This window comes from Chelonia mydas, chromosome 7 (assembly GCF_015237465.2).
Source record: "Chelonia mydas isolate rCheMyd1 chromosome 7, rCheMyd1.pri.v2, whole genome shotgun sequence".
Lineage (NCBI taxonomy): Eukaryota > Metazoa > Chordata > Testudines > Cheloniidae > Chelonia > Chelonia mydas.
The window spans coordinates 103,945,837-103,960,072 of record NC_057853.1 but is presented as its reverse complement, the minus strand read 5'-3'; positions in this window follow the sequence as shown (position 1 = coordinate 103,960,072).

The window sequence follows — 14,236 nt, the reverse complement described above, 5'->3', positions numbered from 1 at the left end:
GACTTAGAGAAATATATCTTTTTCCAGCTTTTGCATACTCAGCCTGGTGTCAAGTAATTTAGCTAGCCTCTTTCAGTCTCTCATTGCTGACAGGATTCTTCAGTCTATATAGTTACAGAACAATTGCCATATTGGATCAGACCCAGACCAGCATTCTGTCTCTAACAATGGCTAATTACCAGATGCTTTATAGGAAGGTGCAAGAGACCTGCCGTGCACATAGAATAATTCTGCTGATCACGTCCAAGCTAGAATAGAATCCAGCCCACTTTCATGTAGCTTATCTGGCTGTGCAGTACTAATAATACTAATAAAATGTGGTTTAAAAACTCAGTTTAGTCAGTGAAGCAAACAGATGTGGTGCACACAGGAAAATTAAAGTACCATTTTTACAGTCATTCAGATTATTTTTTCATTAAAAGCAGCCCTCTTTTTTTAGCTTGGTGGCATTTACATTGGGTAATCTGCCATTCAGTGCTTTGGGTAACTCCAAATCCTGTGTTCCTACCTGCATGCCATCCTTAAAGTCGTCTTACCTATAGTAGAGGTTCAGATGCAGACTCTACTGAAATATGTCCAAACAATTTCTATGTAAGTTTTGCTTTTGATTCTTGTAACTTTTCAAAGGAAACTTCTAGAAAGCTAACGAGTGGAAATTCTTTCTGCATGGTGAAGATGAAACACTATCCTTTTTTTAAACCTTATAGAAAGCAATGATTTCTGCTACTGGCTATTTAAATAGTGTTTGAAACTTTGTGCTGTGAAATTTCCTATTTTGCTTATTGAAAAATAGCTAAAAATATAACAATTATAAGTGCTAGTGCAGTTTAGTGTCATGGGTCTGCTATAATGTTCAAACCTATTACAGGTAAGTCCTCAAAAATTCACGTCAGACACACATGGTTTCTATATCTGAATCATCAGTGTTCCAGAAGGGGATGTAGGGTAATATTTTGACAAAGCATTTTTACATACTAATACCAGAAAAACCTTTTGTGTGAGGCTATCCAAGCGTCAACTTACGGAATCCTCTTGTGAACAAATGCTTCTAGCCCAGAGGTAGAATTGTTACTACTCTGCGATAAGAAAAGCTCTCATCCAATGCTTTGGAAGCCCTTTAAAATCATTCAAAAAACCACAAAACACTAACAGACCAATCAAAAGATGGGATAGTGGGCTACTCAGTTCACCTGAAAGCTAACAAGCTTGGGCTGTTATTGAGTGGGAGAGGCAAATGAGTTCTAGAGGAGTTTGCAAGGTTCTGTGTACTCTGATCTGAACTGGATCTGGATGGTCAGTATTCTGCCACTTGTCTTACTCCTGCGGGAATTCTGCATCACGGGGAGGGAACAGAATTCACAGGATTTCTTTGCTTCCCCGCAGAAAATAAGCAGGAAGCAAAGGGAAGCCATGCTGGGGTGGGGGTACCCATGGGCATGTCCCCCCAGAGGTAAGACAATGGGGGCATGTGGGGTTACATACCACTGCCCCCTTTTCTGCAAGTGCAGAGCTACCCCTCTAAAAGAGGGTGCTGCTCTGTTCTGCTGACTCTGCAGCTGGATCCTGGGTCCTAGTGCCAGTTGGTTCTGTGCTGGGAGCCATCCTGTTTCTGTACAACAGTGAGCGTCCGCAGTAGGACAGGGTAAGGGGGGTGGGGTGGTGGGAAGAGGCAGCAGGGAGGGAAAAGGGTGGGATGGAGGGAGAGGAGGGAAGGGAGAGGGGAGAAAACGAGAGGAACTCAAATTGACGGATAATTTATACCCTGGGAAAATCCAAGGTGCAATGATGCGAAGTTCTTACCATTTATAAATACAAAGGTACCTTCCATGCTTGTACCTTATGTATTAATGAATCATCATATTTTAACATGCATAACCCATCCCAGTTACCAAAGCAAATATGTGGGATAACAGTTGATAGGATTTCCCACTGACACTATGAAAGGATACGTTTTCTTGTTTTATATAGTTGCTTGAAAACGGCTGGTGTGAAGGAAAAACAGTTAGACAACCTGACATAACAGTGGTAGAAAGAAACATTAGTTGGTCCAGGGCAACAGCTGTGTTAGTATCTGAGGCAGGAATATATGTAGTTAGAATACAGACATTTCTTTTATAAGGAGATTAATCTGCCTTTTATTAGCTTTCTTCTAGAAATATAGATAAAGAGAAAGATTTGGAAGCCGAAAAAATTATGAGAAGCCTTTTCTGAGCTATATGAGAAACAGCTGAACAAAGAAGATATACTGACTCCTGATCAGAAGAATTGAGATCTTAAAAAAGGTCTTAAGTCATTACCTCTTGCTGCATGTTGAGGGCCTTACAGAAAACATAGAGTCATTGCCATCATTCTAATAGAATCATCCATCATCATTGACAGCTTGCAGGAAAATATATCACAAGTTGTCTCTCACAAGAGCCTTGTAACGCCATGGTATTAGAAGCCAAGTGGCATCTGTGCCCTGAATGTTACAATAGCACACAATTAAGTGTACCTTTTCTCCTGGTCAGTGCTTGAGGATAATCACTGTATGGCTACTGGGTGCAGACCTGTAGTCCTGCCATTTTTCAGATATGCAATGTTCTGTTTTGCTGCTGTTGCAATTACAAAATGCACCTGTACAAAAATGGTTATGTTTCATATGGACATTCTCCTCCTCTTGCGCTTCTTCCCACCCCTCCAGGTAAATTCAATCTCTGCTATAAACTAAAATATGAAAAATTTTCACCCCGCATGCTTAAGTTCATTTAATACCATTGATAGTGCCTTGATATTAATATTGTGCAAAGTATATATAGTTATTCCTATTGGACTGAAATTCACCACTCAGCAGATGGGTCTAACAAATCTTTAAGGCAAAACGCTAGTAAATAAAGATCAGCTACTCACAAATGGGAAACTCGTCAGGAGAACGCGTCACGGTCACCTTCAGCACCAGGTGTTTCTTTTAGCTTTGTGGCTATTTTCTTTTTTTTTCCTCACAAACATGACTACTCTGCAATTTCTTACACATGTGCAGTTCTGCTTAAGTTTAAACTGTTAAACATTATCAGAATAAAGAAAAGGAGTGCTTGTGGTACCTTAGAGACTAACAAATTTATTTGAGCATAAGCTTTTGTGAGCTACAGCTCACTTCATTGGATGCATTCAGTGGAGTGAGCTGTAGCTAACGAAAGCTTATGCTCAAATAAATTTGTTAGTCTCTAAGGTGCCACAAGTACTCCTTTTCTTTTTGCAAATACAAACTAACACGGCTGCTACTCTGAAAATGATCAGAATAGACTCCTAAAAATCACAGCAAGCTCCCATCAGGCCTACAATATGCTTTTGTTCCCAACAGTTCTCATTTTACTTTACTGAGGCACAGGAAAGTCAAGGATACATTTTCAAGTTCTCAGTAATGTTGAGTACCTCAGTTTTTGAGTGTGCAACCTGACACAAGGATTGAGGAGTTGTTTGCTCAGCAGATATGAAATTCAATCTCCAAGTGCCTTAAGGTAGGCATCCAAAATCCAAGGCACCACTAATTAGGCCAAAATTTTCAAAAGTGTCTTGCCCAACATCACACAGTGAGTCAGTAGTAGAGGGCTGGAGTAGAACCCATTTCCCCTGTGTACCAGTCATCTGTTCTTATGATTAGACTATAAGCAGCTGTTATATGGCTTGGTATATTGTAATCATAACCACGGCACTAGTAATTATTCTGTCAATAAGCAACTGACAAAAAATTTCTAGTCCCCATGCCAGGCGACAATTGCTATAAAACATGATCGGCTTTATGGGGACAAAATAAATTGACAGATTTAAATTATACTTTAATGTTATGATAATATATAACTAAATGCTTTCCAACAAAGTAACATACATATATATATATATATATATATATGTCTGAAGAACTCAATCAGCCCAGTTGCTCTTAGGATTAGTATGTGCAGATGGCTGGTGTGGAATGTGTAATTGGTATTTCATGAGACTATAGATGCACTGAAATTTTTCTTTTTGACTACATTAGGTGTGACTTTCTCCCCCACCTATAGGAATGAAAGATGTGAGGGTGCATAGCATAGGAGAGCAACACTAAGAGTGTAATAGGTCTAAAGAGTCTCTTGTGGTTTTGAAGAAATATTCTCAACCCACTTGTCCTAGCAGTGAAACACTTATATGTTTTATCTTTTTCTTCTCATCCAAAAGCATCTTTACGGACATTGCCACTCACTCCTGTCCATGGCTTAGTTCCTCCATTACGCCCAGCCTCTTCACTGCCCTCTGTACAATCACGTCCCACCATCAGATTGGTGGGCAGCCTCTTGGTCTGATTAAGCTTGGTTGTTTACACGTTATTTTTTCTGGCACCCTATCATCTTTGTCTTTTACAGTGTTCCTACCATCGTAAACTTTACTATTGCAGCCAATCCAGTACTCTGATTTCACAGCCTACTCTCCTTCTAGCTTCTTTTGTTTTAAAATCATTCCACTTTATGCCAGCCAATTTCTGACAAACTCTCATCTCTGCTGTGTCCAGCCTTCTGATGTCTCTTTCATTATTCTGATAGTCTATGATTCTATGATTTAATGCAGCTGCTGTCAGTCCATAGGTAAGACTGTTAGTACTGTTGATAAATTTTCACTTTGGTACCAAACATAATGTTTTCATCAGTCCATAATTTCATCAACTTCTGTTCAGCACTTGTAGCTAAAGCACATCTCTTTTTAACGTCGCTCTTGATGGACCTATTGGCACTGATAAAATTTCTTAGGTACACATCAGATTTTACTTGTTCTATGTCTTCACTGTTGCTGCATTTCAACTTTATCTATTGTCCCTTTTCCAAGATACAACTACTTCCTCTTCTTGGTATTTATTGTAAGTCCAAGTTCACTATATCAATTTTCCAAGGTAGTGGAGAGTATAATAATTAATGGAAACATGCCTGCCAGTTGTACAATGTCATCTGCACAAGCTAATTTTCCAGATACAGACTGGAGGACAAGTGCTACTAATAATGGTAGGGCTCAGAGATTCCTGGATGTCATAACTGACAGATTTCTTCAACAAATAGTCATTGAATCAACAAGAGGTGATGCCATTTTAGGTTTAGTACTGGTAAGTAGCCAGGACCTCATAGAAGAACAGGTTGTAGAGGACAGCCTTGGTTTGAGTGATTATGAGCTAATTCAGTTGAAACTAAATGGAAGGATAAAGAAAAATAGGTCACCAACGAGGGTCCCTGATTTCAAAAGGGCAAACTTCTAAAAGCTCAAGGGAATTAGTTAGAGAAGTGGACTGGACTGAAGAACTCAAGGATCTTAAGGTGGAGGAGACTTGGAATTACTTTAAGTCAAAGTTGCAGAAGCTATCTGAAGCCTGTATCCCATGCAAGGTGAAAAAATTAATAGGGAAGGATTGCAGACCAAGCTGGATGAAAAAGCATCTATAAAGAGAAAGTAGAAAGCCTACCAGGAATGGAAGATGGGCTGGATCAGCAAGAAGATATACCTCTTGGAAGTCAGAAAATGTAGGAAAAAAAAGTAAGAACTGCCAAAAGCCAAGCAGAATTGGATCTTGCAAAGGAAATTAAAACTATAGTAGAAGATTCTTTATCCGTATGAATGTAAAAAGAGAAGAAAGAAAGAAAAACCAAGGCATGAAGAGGTGGGACCACTGAGCACTGAGGATGGGGTAGAGATTTAAGATAATCTAGGCATAGCCCAGCACCTAAATGAATACTTTGCCTCTGTTTTTAGTAAGAGTAATAAGGAATTTAGGGACAGTGGCAGTATGGCTAATGGGAATGAGTATATGGAAGTAGAAATTACCACATCTGAAGTGGAAGGTCAAACAGCTTGATGGGACCAAATCAGGGGCCCAGGATAATCTCCAGCCAAGAATATTAAAGTAACTGGCACATGAAATTGCAAGGATTTTAATAGCAAGGATTTTAATTGAACCTGTACATTCAAGGGTAATACCCTATGGCTGGAGAATTGCAAATATAGTACTATCTTTAAGAAAGGGGAAAAAAAGTGATCCAGGAAACTACAGGTCGGTAGTAGTTTGACCTCAATTGTATGCAAGGTCTTAGAACAAATTTTGAGAGAGAAAGCAATTAAGGGCACAAAGGTTAATGGTACCTGGGATAAAATACAACATGGTTTTACAAAAGGTAGATTGTGCCAGACCAACCTGATCTCTTTCTTTCAGAAGATAACTGATTTCACAGACAGAGGAAATGCAGTAGATCTAGTGGATTTCAGTAAAGCATATGATACAATTTCACATGGGAAATTATTAGTTAAATTGGAGAAGATGGGGATTAAGATGAGACCTAAAAGGTGGTTAAGGAACTGATTAAAGGCAGGTCATACTGAAAGGTGAGCTGTCAAGCTGGAGGGAGGTTACTAGTGGAGTTCCTCTAAAGTGGGACTGTGTGCATAAAATTTGCAGATGACACAAAGTTAGGAGGTATTGCTAATACAGAGGAGGACTAGAATATCATACAAGAAGATTCGGATGACTTTGAAAATTGGATTCACAAAAATGGAATGAAATTTAATAGTGCAAATGGCAAGATCATGAACTTAGGGACTGAGAGCAAGAAGTTTTGCTATAAACTGAGGACATATCAGCTGGAGGAGATGGAGGAGGAGAGAGACCTGTGTGAGTCATCAATGGGATATGGCTGTGAAAAAGGCTAAGGTAACCCTAAGATGAATCGGGCGAGGAATTTCCAGTAGAGACAGAGAAATATTATCATTATACAAGACACTGGTGAGACCTCATCTGGTATGCTGTGTGCAATTTTGTTTCTCTTGTTTAAGAAAGATGAATTCAAATTGGAACAGGTGCAGAGAAGGGCTACTAGGCTGATTAGAGCAATAGAGAGCCTACTTTAAAAGAAGAGACTTAAGGAGTTTGGCTTGTTTAGCCTGTCCAAACAAAGGTTGAGGGAAAATATGATTGCTCTCTATAAATTCACTAGAGGGACAAATAGCAGGGAAGAAAAAGAGTTATTTAAGACAAGGGCCAATATTGGTGCAAGAACAAATGGCTATAAACTGGCCACCAACAAGATTCGGCTTGAAATTAGACAAAGGTTTCTAACATCAGAGGAGTGAAGTTCTGAAACAGCCTTCCAAGAGGAGTAGTGGGGGAAAAAACTCCAACTTATTTCAAGACTGAGCTTGATAAGTTTATGGAGGGGATGGTATGATGTGGTTGCCTACAATGGCCTGTCCTCAACTGCAAGTAGTAACTATCTCCAATGCCCAATATGGGACACTAGATGTGGAGGACTCCAGGTTACTACAGAGAATTCATTCCCAGGTGTTTGGCTGATGGGTCTTGCCCCCATATTCATGGTCTAACTGGCTGCCATATTTGAGATAGGGAGGGAATTTTCCCCAAGGTCAGACTGGCAGAGACTCTGAGGTTTTTTTCGCCTTCCTCTACAGCATGAAGCACGGGTCACTTGCTGGTTTGAACTGGGCGTAAATGGTGGATTCTCTGTTACTTGAAGTCTTTAAATCAAAATTTGAGGTTTTCAGTAACTCACCCAGAGGTTATGAGTCAATTACAGGACTGGGTGGGTGGGTGAGTGAGGTTTTGTGGCCTGTGATGTTTAGGAGGTCAGAGTAGATGATCATGATGGTTCCTTCTGGCCTTAAAGTCTATGAGTCTATGAGACTCTACCCAGTGTTGCACCTTCTGACTTGCCTACCATTCTTAATATCCAGTTTAAGAACATGATGAAAAGTGATCCACGTGATTTCATACTTTCTGCAATGCGTCCCTACAAACCAAATCAAGTGCCTTCATGAAGTCTATGAAAACAGAAAAGATCTTTAATCCTCATTCTCACTTTTTTTCCATCAGCTGTTGGAACATGACTATCTGATTAATGGAACTTCAGCCTGGTTTAAAGCTCCACTGTTCCTTGCCCACTACTTCTCTAAAACTGTCCATAATCCACTGACAATTACTTTCATCATGATTTTTCCCAGTACTGCTAATAAGTTTATACCACTATAATTATTTGGATTGACACAATCTCCTTTCTCCAGGATTGGTGCAATTGTTGCCTTTAGCCAGTCGTCTTGTATGTCCTCTTGCTCTCATACCTTTCCTATATATTTTTCCTTATGCTTTGATAGCACATGTATTATGGTGGAATTTAATACACACTTTGACATATTCTCGCAACTTGTTTTCTCACACTTCCTTTAAAAGCACACCAAAATCCCTTGGAATCTGAAGGTATATAAAAATGAACCAAAAACCTCCAAACAAAAGCTAGATAAAATTGGGCATGTCAGTTCTTTTAATATTTTTAATATATGTGTCTTCTTTCCATAGCTATTTTATGACATGTCCAAATCAAATAAGATGATAAACTAAGCAGCCATGAGGAGGAAGAATGGGAAAGCAGAGGACTGTCTAGTTACTTATTTAATCTTTGTATTCCAGGAGTACCTACAGTTCACAACCAGGATTGGGGTCCTGGATTGCTAGGCACTGTTACAGACACATTGTGAGACAGTCCTTACTCGGAAGAATCTACCGTCTAGATAAACAAAACAGACCAAGGTCGAGAGGGGAGAAATATTATTGTCCTCATTTTACAGGTGGTGAACTGAGGCACAGAGAAAGGAAGTGACTTGGATAAGGTCACACAGGAAGTCCATGGCAAAGCCAGGCATTGAACCCATCTCTCTCATGTCTCAATTCGCAGAATGGGTTTCATTCTTGACTCTGTCACATACTTAGTGTATAACTTTGTGTTACTTAATCTCGCTCTGTGCCTCAGTTGCTCTTAGCTGTAAAATGGGGATAATACCTCACAGGATTGATTGTGAGTCTGAAATATTAGTGTTAGTTATGTACTTTGAGATCCTTGGGTGGAAGATGCTGTATTAAGTGCAAATTATTATCATACAATGAAACTATTTTGGGATATATAAAAAAAGACACATTTGAGCATGAAGAAATTAAGATTTACCTTTCTTATTTGCTGTAGGAAATAGTAGAGGATGGTTGGGGGAGGGAGGAAGGAGAAGCTGAAGTGTAACATCATTAAGAGTCTGTATCTTTTTAAAATGAAAGATGTTGTTCTCTCTCTTCTAATTCTGTGGAATTATATTCAGCACCATGTAGGAGGAAAAAGTTATAATTCTGGCTCTGCAAACCAAGGGCCATCAAGAAAAACACTATTAAGAAGAAAACCTTAACTGCTGCATTTTGGCCTAAATGGCCATGCGGCACATTCCACTTTGTAAAGCTTAAGAAAATTACACAGCTATAACCTGAACAGCAGACAAAAGAAAGAAGCAGAAAGATGGGGAATATTTAGAAGTTTCTTATCACGTTATTTGTTCTCATTTTCTGGAGTCTCTTACTAGCAATTCAAAGTCTTTAGTCCAATATGAATGTTTTATTTGCTGCCTATAGAGCTGCCAGTTGCTGTCACTGGAGGCACCTTCCTTTTTTAGCTTTACATCCACATGTGCAGCTGCTGCTTGTTCCGTGAGATGCTTATCTGTGACTGCGAAGTTGCTGAAAAGATGTAGGAGTATTTCCCTTAGAGATGTGCAGCTCTGGCAGGTATGAGACGGAGAGGCCTCTACTCTCAGAGCTTTGAGGGGACACAGATTATTTCCTCTCGTTTGGATAAGGGAAAAAATCCTCTTATCTTTAGATAAGTGGTTTGCTTTGCTTGCTTCCAGAGTTATCCCATCCTATCCTCATCCTCTGTATCAGCCAGGGATGTCAGACAAATAAAATAAAATAAAATCCCAAATAGCCTCAATATTGCTCCTGTTTGTAAGATGAGGGTTATTAAATAGCAGTTGGAAAATGTTTGGCTACTCAAGGTTGGCAGAATCTCCTCCAGGTTCGTTCTCCTAGTGTGGGTAAGAGCCACTTGCTATTGACACTGAAACTCCAGCGTACGTTGGTGAAAGGATCGTTTCCCTTTCCCTAAGTATCTCGAGAGCTTTATGTGTGAGAGTATTTTGACCGTTGGTTGAATCCCAACATCACCAACTGCTTTTGAGGAGAAAAGCAGGAAATAGTTTCCCTCTTTTTATTTTTCTGGCTGTAATGTTGTAATCAGTGGAATCCTTGTAGGAGAATCCTGCTGAAGGAGAAATACCAGGAATCACATCCTAAGTTAGGGGAAAATAATATTCCACTTACGTTATTTGTTCTTTGAATGACAATACTCCCTTTCCTAGTGCAAGTATCAGCAGGAATCCCAAAAGAAAGCAGGGTTCCATAACAGAAGACACTGTGTATGGAAAGAGGGCTGGTAGGGTTCGCTGGTTAGGGGAGTGTTTGGTTTCATTTGTAGCTTTCACTTAGTAACCCCTAAGCATAGGATCACTGGAAAGAGAGTGCTGCCTCGGTAGTACAATGAGGAATGTGCTTTATTTCTGTGTGACAACATTAGTATCTGCGAGGGAGAATTTGGAGGAAACAGTTATGGGAAGTATTATAGATAAACTTTTGAAATCAGACTTCAGAGAAATGGTCTGTTATGCAAAAACTCATGTCCTATTCCACTAATTAAATGATGGGGATTTACCTGGGGAAATTCCTTGTTCCATTCAGATTTAAAATCCTCGTTTTTAAAATCACAGTACTTGGTTTAAATTTTTTAAAAAAATGATCTTTGAAGTCCTTGAATTTATCCCTGGGCCACAATTAAATCCTTCCCCCGCTAGTTCCCAAGTGCCCTTAATCAAATCCTCAATAGTTTAAATTATTAAACAACTTTTTAGGATTACATTTTTTATTCCTAATTATATACAAAAGATACATATCATGAAATATTCAGCACATAATTGTGATTGAAATGTGCAGTCTCCCAAAAGATGTGACTAAATTTTAAACACCCAAAATCTAATTATGCTGATCAGGGGGTTAGACGTGAGATTTAAAGGGTGGCAAATTTACACTTTTTAAAAGCTTTTATGGTGGGGGCCAGGAGATCAAGGGATTAGAAAGGAGGCAGTAAGATACAAATCGATGCCAGCAGCAAATTCCTTCTATAGCCCCACAGGCTCCACTCCACTTTTTCTTTTTCCTTCTCTCCTTGCATTAGTCCCAGGGTGTCTACATACAAGTTGGATTTAACCAAATAGTGAGATAACTGATTAAAGTCAAGGCCCTCTGAACTCTCCTTCACTTACCTTTGGAAGACTGCCTCTCTGTGTAGAATTCTTTCTTGCATCAAATGTCTTGATCAATCCTCATGCTCAGTATAAAGTTTAACATATTTATGGCAGTTGGATGTAAATGTAGAGAGTCAGAGTGAAATCCTGGCCTTACTGAAGCCAATGGCTGAGGTCCCATGGACTCCAGTGAGGCCAGGATTTCACCCACAGTCTTTCTGGAAATTCCCCCGTGTCATTGCGAAGCAGACTTATCAGCCTTCTTCTTACAAGCAGGCAGGCATTGGGATGGCAGGGATTGCAGATGTTTTGAACGTCCATAATGTCTTTTAGCAATGCACTGTGTTAGCCATTGCTTTTTTTCTTTCCAGTGAGGTTTAAATGCCAGAAGTTTAGGACGGTTGCACCTGAGAAGTGTACTTGTCTTTGTCATTTTCTCAGGTAATAAAAACAAAATGACTAAGACCTTCTGTTTTATCTTTTTCTCTGCATTCTTGTATGGTGTCTTCAACAACATGGGCATTATATTCTGGGGCATGCTTTTCAGATGTGGAATCGGTAGCAATGATAGGAACATATGTTTTCCTATATGAATGCTTGTAGCCATTATCAGGTCTTTTTTAGTGTTACCTAACAATCTTTTGTTGTTGTCAATGTTGATTTAATTGGTTCTTCCTTCAATTCTCCTGTCTCCAGCCATACCTGTGTTTCTTTACCATGAGCAGCCAGGAGTAGTTTATATCTATTTGGAGGAGTATATTAAGACAGTTGCACCATTTTTTTATTGCTTATTTTCTGTTACAGTGAAAGCAGTACTGTACAAATAAAGTTTTAACATTCTTATCAAATTCAAGGCTTTGCCTTTCAGTTATTCTCAGAACATAAATCACTGATTCATCTATGCTATTGTTTGGAAGTTGAAGGTGAACAAAGACTGTTTCTAAACGAAGGTGATGCTGAAGTTTCATTCAGTGGCACATTTAATCTTGAAGAAACTAAGGAAAACCATTTTCTGCATTTTTTTAGATGAACACAACAGTTTCCACCTTGCAACTTAACAACTCTTGCCAAAGTCTATATTTTACTTTACAAATGTTTGTTCAGTCTATTTAATCCCTTCTTGTAGCACGTCCTTCAACTTTAGTCATGTTGAATAAGAAAAAATTGATACAATGATCTGTAATCACTAAACACCAATCACATATTTACAGTATTGATCAGCAGCTTTTATATGTAGTACAATTAGAATTGAGAAACAACTATCTAACGATTTCAACACTAAAACAGAGGACTGAAAAATAAGATGAGCTAGTCAGTATTATATACATTCAAATTACAAGACGCCATTCTCTTTTTTCCAGACATTTCTAGATTCTGGCAAACCATGTTTCCTTAATGATTCATAACTCCACCCACGCTCTCCCTTATAACATTAAATGACATCAGATTCCACTCACTATCCAAGTCCCTCTCTCCAGTGACATGAATCAGCTAGAATGGATTGCTGTATCAGTAAAATGAAAGCTTTGCTCCCTTTAGTAGACTTTGTTGTAGTGTCATACCATTCCCCTCACGCACATACGCACACACATGACATAGGCCTAAGATTGAGGACCTGACCCAAAGCCCATTGAATTTAGTGTGAATCTTTCTATTTGGCTTTCAATGGCCTTTTGATCAGACCTTTCAACCACTCCTACAGCCAGGTTCCATATATGGTAAGGAGAACCCTTGTTCTTATGGCACCAGATCAATCCACTTATTGGTGTTGCCAAAAATAGTGGTTTTTTCCAGATGTTTTTTCTTAATATGTTTCACGGCATCATCGTGCCATCATGGCATCACCCCAATCAATTTAGCAGATGCATGATAGACTGAAGACCATAGTTCTAAAAAAGGTGGACACTTAATACATTACCTTAAACCATGGCCAGTGTTGAAATCCCCTGGTAAGTCCCATATGGTTGGAAAATGATTGCATTATAGGGGCAGTAAACATAAATCTGGCAGGTATGCAACAATTTGTTTTGTTTTTAGGCTAACTTCTAATGCCACAACCTTTATATCCCAGTCTATAAGAATTACCTTTAACCTAGAATCTTTCATTTGTTATATGTAATATATAATTATATATACGTAGCAGTCCCATGTAAGTACAATTAAAGAAGTATAATTCATTCCCCATCCCCACCTTGTGCCACCCCCAAATCCTCAGGTTTAATTTTCATGATTATGTTAGATTATGAGTCATTTTAAATCAGGGTCTCCAGGAGAGACTACTCTGCAGCTCTTTTCAACAGTTGTTTATGGTAGTTTCAGCCTCTTTCTGCCTCTCTGAGGCTCTTTATTTTTAAAGCAAGGCAGACAAGGCCTAAAATTATTCCATTAAAGAGGTGCAATTTTTGTAATGGGACTTAGAGTGCTCTGCAGAAGTGCAGGCAAGTTTCTTCAATATCCTGAGCATTATTCGCTCATTTAGTTAAATGATGTTTCTAATTCCCTGGTAATTACATGTAATGAGGCACTCTTTCTCTTCTTGATGAGACTTTAGCTTAATATGAGATGTCGTATTTTTTTCTTCTTCTTCTCCTTTTTTTTTTCTTTAGGGATAATTACCCTTCCCAGGAAAAGCGGGGGCGGAGGGGAGGGGGAGAGGGTTGTTGTGCAGAATACAGCAAATTATTTTATTTCCTGCCATCTTGACTGCCAGTAAATTATAAAATTAAGTTTCAGTGGAGCATTAGCACCATTTTGGCAAAGGTTTTTTTTTTTTCCCTCCTTACTCATGTACTGATGTCCTTCGGGGGACTGCTGGGCTATTATTCATAGAATAGATGTTTTTCTGACAATTCTCGGTGTTCGGTGATATCGAAGCAGCAACATAGGTGTTGTTTTTCTGAATAATGCTCAGTGTAGAATGTTCTTGTTAGCTGCTTTTTATATCTGGTAATTAGATTTCCCCCCTCATCATAGGTGCTAATTTTTTATTTTTGTGCGTGTGTGTTGCAAGACAATTATTATTTTTTTTAAGCCCTTACATTTGAATAAGGTGGTGGAATGAACT